At 41.9% G+C, this 7500-nt stretch overlaps 1 protein-coding gene and 1 long non-coding RNA gene across 2 annotated transcripts in view; one reads left to right on the top strand and one right to left on the bottom strand.

The window, feature by feature from the left end:
- Window positions 1-1866, bottom strand: part of rgs6 (regulator of G protein signaling 6) — a 91450-nt gene extending 89584 nt beyond the window's left edge. The window contains exon 1 of the mRNA XM_083562676.1: window positions 1476-1866. The gene's annotated coding sequence lies outside the window, so the exon portion shown is untranslated. The remainder of the gene's footprint in view (window positions 1-1475) is intronic.
- The window catches only part of LOC310738012, a 102483-nt gene that overhangs the window by 30844 nt on the left and 64139 nt on the right, over window positions 1-7500 (top strand). The window lies entirely within an intron of this gene.

Raw genomic sequence — 7500 nt, 5'->3', positions numbered from 1 at the left:
GGCTGGGACACTTGAGGACATTCACAGAGTCGTCCTGTAGACACTCCTTCTTTATCTTGGCTGTGTGCTGAGGGTCATCATCCTGTTGGAAGATGAACTGAGGAGTGGCTTCTGTCTGGTCACGCTACCATACAGGCCTGATTGGTGGAATATTGTAGAAATTGTCCTCCTGGAAGGTTCTCCTCACTCCACTGAGAAACGCTGGAGCTCTTTCAGAGTGACTATTGGGTTTTTGGTCACCTTCCTGACTAAGGTTTTTCTCCCCGATCGCTCAGTTTGGCCGGACGGCCCGCACTAGGAAGAGTCCTGGTGGACACTGTTAAATGTGGGACCTTCTATAGACAGGTGTGTTCTTTTCCAAATCATGTCCTAACAACTGAATTGACCACAGGTGGACTCCAATTAAGTTGTAGAAACATCTTAAGGAGGATCAGTGGAAACAGGATGCACCTAAGTTCAATTTTGAGTGTCATGGCAAAAGCTGTGAATATTTATCTACAATTTAATTTTTTTTTATTAAAAAACAAATTTTGTTTGAAATTTGCAAAGATTTCAAACAAACTTCTTTCACGTTGTCATTAATCAAATCGTTTGCAGATTTTTGAGGAAAATAACAAATTGAATACATTTTGGAATAAAACTGTAACATAACAAAATGTGGAAAAGTGAAGCACTGAATACTTTCCAGATGCAATGTGTTTATCCCTCCCTCTCTTTTCCTTCCTTCATTTCCCCCTCCTCATATCAATCATTATTTGTGATCCTATCTTTATTTATTCCTTCCCTCTTTCTGTCTCTCTCTCTCTCTCTCTCTCTCTCTCTCTCTCTCTCTCTCTCTCTCTCTCACACACACACACACACACACACACACACACACACACACACACACACACACACACACACACACACACATTTTCCTCTGCCCTCTCTTTCAGCTCTTGGTGTGTATGAGACGTGTCGATGCTGTGAGCTACAGTGAAGACGGAGAGAGAGAAATAGAGGGAAACTAAAAAGAGGTGTATTGTGAGTGAGGGATGGAGTGATGAGCGCCTTGAGTGTGAGGCGAGGCGGTGCACCTGCAGACAGATGTGCTGCTGTTTGGGGAAACGCAAAAAGCTGCATTCGGACCAATCTCTCGCCTCAACGCCTTCAAGTCCCGTGACTGTGAAGGACACCCCACTATCTATCTATCTATCTATCTATCTATCTATCTATCTATCTATCTATCTATCTATCTATCTATCTATCTATCTATCATCCCTCTTTTCAGGCAGCAAGATAGACAAGAGCATCTCTCAAACATCAGGGCAGATACAAGTTCAGGTCATGACCCTGAAATCTGAGGTGTCAACTACTGAAAATTACTCTTTCACACACACACACACACACACACACACACACACACACACACACACACACACCATTCTATTCCCATCCTTTAACTCCTTTCAGGAACAGCTGGAAGTGTGCATTACCTTAGCAACAAATTCCTGCCGCGTGCACGTCCTTCTCCTCCGCCGAACTGGATCTCACCTCCTTAGCAACCAGATATGAGCAGGTCTTTCATGCTGAAAAAGAGTGGATGAGGAACGAGTGGAGCGGAGAAGAGAGAAGTAGAGCGGACGGAGAGCCGTAGTTCCACTCGCTGTAGGATGAGGACAGCTGCGACAGTCTTCCCTCCCACTCTCTCTCTCTCTCTCTCTCTCTCTCTCTCTCTGTCACACACTGTATGTATTTCTATTCTCCTCCTTCTTGTCTTCCTCCTCCTTTTTCTCTTACTCAGGACGGACGAACGAACAGTAGCGTGGGTGTCCGATGTGCCGAGTATAGAGCGGTCAGGTAGAGTGGGAAGATCCTGGTGTGTGTGTCTGTGTGTGTGTGTGTGTGTGTGTGTGTGTGTGTGTGTGTGTGTGTGTGTGTGTGTGTGTGTGTGTGCAGTCGGACGCATGCGAGGGAGGGAGGAAGAGAAAGAGAAGGAGGGAGCAAACGGAGATAGAGAGGGAGGTGTAAAGAAGCTGGTGGATGAAGGAAAATCTCAATACCTTCACCAGGGAACAATTCGGAAAGATTATTTATTTATAAACAGAGCAGAAAAAGAGAGAAAGAAGAGACGTGTAAGGAGAGAGAGAGAGAAGAGAGAGAGAGAGAGAGAGAGAGAGAGAGAGAGAGAGAGAGGTAAGATGATGTCCTTGAAGCAATTTAACTTTTCTTCCTGGTTATTTTGTCCCACATCAGCTCATCTTATGCATCACTATCCTATCAGTCTAATAAATGGATGTTTGCTCCTTATAAGTTATAACTTTGTTTCTTTTAATTGTAAATGTATCCCTAATGAGTGAGCCAGTGGTGACGGTGGTGAGGGAAAAATTCCCTGAGACTTCATGAGGAAGAAACCTTGAGAGGAACCAGCCTCAAAAGTAAACTCCTTCTCACCACAACACCGAATGTCCATTCATTACAGTTTCATCACAGTTGGGTTGCTGTTCAGTGCTGAAACTTGTGGTCCTGAACCATTGTAGCAGATTGCTGATATTAATTCCAGTTCAAATCCATCTTTAAAGTTGCTCAGTAACTTTTTGGACCACATCATTTATTTATCAGTCATGCTAGCATGCTTTAGCCCTTTAGGAGAGTCCAAAAAAGATTCAAAAGCTATTAGAGACATCAAAGAACATGGGACCAGCAGTAGCAGCTTAGGGGTGCTGGGATTTGAACTTGTGACCTTCCAATCAAGAGTCGAATGCCTTACCACTGAGCTACCACCTCCTTAGAAATAAAACAAACAGAGATGTTCATTACATATACAGCATTTGGCAGAATCACTTTTTAAAGCTTGCAGTTATCTCAGTTATACAGCTAATTAATTGAAGCTAAAGGGCCTTGCACAAGGGCCCATAAGATGTTTTTTTTCTACAGATATTTACAGATGTAGTGATACAGAGCCCTTTACAATAATACACCATGGTTAGCTTTTTTATTCAAAAGACTCATCATTAAATACTTTTTTGAAATGTTCCTAAAATGTTCACCAGACTGAGTCATGCTCCAGATGACCAGATGTTTTTCCTCAACTCATTAACTTCAGACCATATATAGTATGTGACACACAATATACACAAGATTAATAAGGGCTCATCCCGTTCGATTAACAGGTGACATCACGTCCAATCCAAAAATAATTTTTTCCATTTACTGTGCTTGGTCATATTTCAAAGATCTTAAACCTTGGTGATGTTACTGATATCGTTTTAATAGAGAAACCATTGTCAGTGCTTTCTGTCCCCCTGCCAATCACAGTCTTACTAACAACTTTTCATGTCTGTGAGCTCATGTATGCAGAAGAGGGCAGAAAGCTGGCTCTATATGACTCATAGGAAGCACCTCTCTGTTTTCCTCACTGGTCCAGGATTGGAGGCTGTCTGAAGTGTTCTTACTTAAATGCACTTGGAACCATTTTTGTCCAAAAGATTGTGGAGACCTGAGCATAAGATTGCTATTTTATTTAACTTTTCATTTCACATTTAGTCTTGATTTGCTTCTATAATAATCTCCACTCTTCTGGAAAGATGTTTCACTAGACTTTGTGGAGATTTGGGCTCTTTTTTTTATCCAGAAGGGTGTTAGTAAAGTCAGGTACTGATGTAGGTGTGGATGTGAGAAGGCCTGGGTGCAGTCAGCGTTCACATTCATCCCAAAGGTGTTTAAGAGCTCTATAGCAGGAGATCTTCCACATCTTCCATGGAAAGTAGATCTTCATGGAGCTGGCTTTGTGCACAGGGGTATTGTCATGTTGTCAGTTTTAGGGAGAACCACATATGATTGGGAAAGTTGAGTCTCCCAATGTTTTTGACTTTGAGAAAAAAGGGTGTTATGGGGAAAAATGTATCTGTATGCCATCAGGTTCATGCTGAAACTAGAGAATCCTTCAATAAGCATTTTGTTTCATACTAAAAAACAAACCCCTCTTATTCAGACTTACTATAGAAACAATATTGTATGAGTAGGAGCCAATGGTATGAGAAGTTGTCAGCTTTTGAACAATCAGAATCCAAAGTCCAAAATGAGTTCATTAAGGTGTTCAGTAAAAACCAGGTTGCACATAGGACTGTTAGATGTTAGACCTCCTTTACATTTGGATTATGGGCTATAGACTATGGTTTTAATGGATTATGGTATGAATTAATTATGGCATGCATGGATTTTGTTATGAATGGGTTATGGTATGAATGGATTATGGTATGAATGGATTATGATATAAATGTGAGGATTCAGAGAAAGAAAAAGTTCTCACAAACTAGAAAAAGTCAAATGATAAGAGATTTTACAGCCTCATCTTGTTCCATCAGGCTTCAAAGGAATCTGTGAAAAGGAGCAGTGAACACATTAACAAAATGCATGCAGGACCTCCACCACACTTACGATGCTTTTCCACCTGTTTTTCCTCTTTATAGTCTTCACTGACTCCACAAAGCTCCAGATCATCCTGCACACCACCACCACCATCACCATCACCATCACCATAGTGCTCACAGAGTTTAAAAAGGCCTGTTTTCTTTCCTCTTCAGGTTCAGATGACAGGAAATGACGCAAGGCGTAAGCGAATGGCGTAAACGGAACACCTGCAGCGCTCGCAGTCAAGCCGAGGCCTCAGCGACATGACTCACCAATGCAAACTAAAAAAAAAGAAAGAAAAAAACCCCATCATAACAGATTAGCACACCGGAGCTGAATGTGTGTGTGTGTGTGTGTGTGTGGAGATAAGAACTGATAAACAAAGAAAGGATCTACTCTGAAATAACGTATTTCATGTTGCGCAACTTAAACACAGGTCAGGGATTTTGTTCTCTTTCTCCAGGGAAGGGATTCGTTTTAAAACACAATTAACCAATCAATCAATCAATTAATCAATCAATCAATCAAGCAATCAATAATTCATACACTCAATTAATCAATCAATTAATCAACCAATCATCCAGCAAACAATCATCCAATCAATCAACCATCCAAGTAATCATCCAACAACCAATCGGGAAATTAATAATTTAATTATTAATCCAATCAAGTCAATCATTCAATTTTAATGAAATAATCCTGATGTTTAATTGTTATTCCACTCTGCTGCTGAGTTCGTGAAAGTGGTGGTATATTTTCTATAAAAACAGCTGATTCACCCAAAAAAATGCTCATGTGCAATCGTTCCAAATTGTACGTGTCTCTCTAACTTGTATTTTGCTGTAACATACAGTTCTCTATTATCTGTCGAATAGAGAGAGAATAATGAGAGGATGGTGAGGGAATGTGTGTTTATAGCTGCTATAACATAAGCAATAAAAGGAACTGAGACTTATTTGATGAATTCATGGGCAGATTACCGAAAAACAAAAAAAAAAGTGGTGTTCTTTCATTTTGTTTTGGAAAATTATAATCATTGAATTGGTGACTGGTTCAAAGGAATAATTGTCTTTTTGACCTTCTATGATAAAAATCCCACTCTATATCACTGTATGGTCAAAAAGTATTGGGACACCTGCCTTTTCCAGCTGTATGTGATTCTTCAACAAACTGTCACTACAAAGTTGGAGAGACACAATTATATAGGACGTCTCTGGATGCAGTTGCGTAAATGAGATTTTTCTTTCTCTTCTAGCATGACACATGACCTCTGTGCACAAAGCAAGCTCCATAAAGATATGCTTCACATGAGTTGGAGTAAATCTTCTGCAATAAACTCTATGGAACACCGTTGTTATGAATGTGAACGCTGACTGCACCCCAGGCCTCCTCACCTTCTCACCTCCATCAGTACCTGTCTTTACTAAAACTCTTGTGGCTAAATGAATCTCCACTAATCTCAATAAAAACAAGTGGAACATCTTCCTAGAAGAGTGAAGCTCATTATAAGAGCAATTAGGGACTAAATATTCATTCATTCATTCATTCATTTCCTCCCGCTTATCCGTAATTTGGGTCGCGGGGGCATCAGTCTAAGCAGGCCCCCGCCTTCGACTGCTGCCCAATCCTCACAGCCCCGTCCCTTACGGCCCCTCCTGCAGATGGTGAGCCCACGGGAAGGGGACTAAATATGGAATGTTCAAAAAAGAAGCATGTAGCGATCTAACGCTCAGGTGTTCAAACTTTTATACATTTCGCAGATTATGTTTATTTCTGGGGGAGTGGTGGCTCCAGCGGTTAAGGCGCTGGGTTGCCGATCGGAAGGTCTGGGGGTCAAGCCCCGGTATCGCCAAGCTGCCACTCTTGGGCCCTTGAGCAAGGCCCTTAACCCTCTATGCTCCAGGGGACCCTTACGAGGGAAATATCAAGGTCCGTGACGTGGGGCCGCCTTCCCGTGGGCTCACCACCTGCAGGAGGGACCGTAAGGGACGGGGCTGTGAGGATTGGGCAGCAGTCGAAGGCGGGGGCCTGCTTGGACTGCTGCCCCGCGACCCGAATTACGGATAAGCGGGAGAGAATGAATGTTTATTTCTTTTTTTTTTTCTTGACAATCTTTTCCGTTTAAAAATCTTCAAAAAACCCCACAAAAACACAAACCCTTTGCTGAATCCCTGCATAGTGAAGCGTTGAACCCCACTGGCAGAGAATTTCGTGTCCCCGATCCGTGTTGTTATTGCCTCATCGTTGCAAGTGGATCCATTACAACACAAGCTGCTTTTCCGGGTTGTGAGCCGTGTTGCTAAATTCGACACAGTCTCGCTGAAAATGTGTCACATGATGCAAAACAGAACACTCTGGTTATTTCACCTTTAACCCGAGCAGTTACAAAGACAGATTTAGATTTAGGTGAGCGTGCACTTTAGCATGTGATATAACTGACTCTAGGGTCTCGTGTTGTTTAAACATGAAGAGTTGTGTTGAAGTACGCCCAAATGAAGAGTTGTGTGAAGAGTTGTGTGGGGGTGTTGCTCCGCCGGGGTTATTTTCTGGGGGGGGAGAAGCCCCGCTCCCGATCCCCGGTGAGGGCGGCGCACCAACGCCGGGCAGCGACAAGGGTGGTGCCGCGTCTCGGACATCCGCAGAGGGTGCTGCTACTGCACCTCTTTATAATACTGATGTATTATCGGCATCATAATATTTGTAGAAAGGATTGGATTGATTCAGGTAGGACACCACTGAAGGCCTGATGAGGAATTACACTTCCTGTCACTGATTACACTTTACTACAGAATTCTAAAATACAGCATAATATAAATTTGACTATACTATACAACACTAGACTAAAATACATTACACATGTGTCTCATGTAATAAACTAATGTAATAATGTGTTGATCATAGAGTATGTGAGTTTGCATGAGTCTAGAAATAATGCTTGGACTTTTTAATTCTTCTTGAACAGGACCCAGGTTTTTTTTTTAAAGGAATTTTACAGATTTTATTGTATAGTTTCCCATTTTATGTTACTGTATGTCCATCAACTTTCTTTTTTGTCCTCTTTCTAAATGGTGCATTCTGAAACATCCTGAACAGGAGCGTTTCTGCCTC

The sequence above is a fragment of the Silurus aristotelis genome (assembly GCF_946808225.1).
Source record: "Silurus aristotelis genome assembly, chromosome: 15".
NCBI classification, from domain to species: Eukaryota; Metazoa; Chordata; class Actinopteri; order Siluriformes; family Siluridae; genus Silurus; species Silurus aristotelis.
This window is presented reverse-complemented; position numbering and strand designations above follow the sequence as displayed.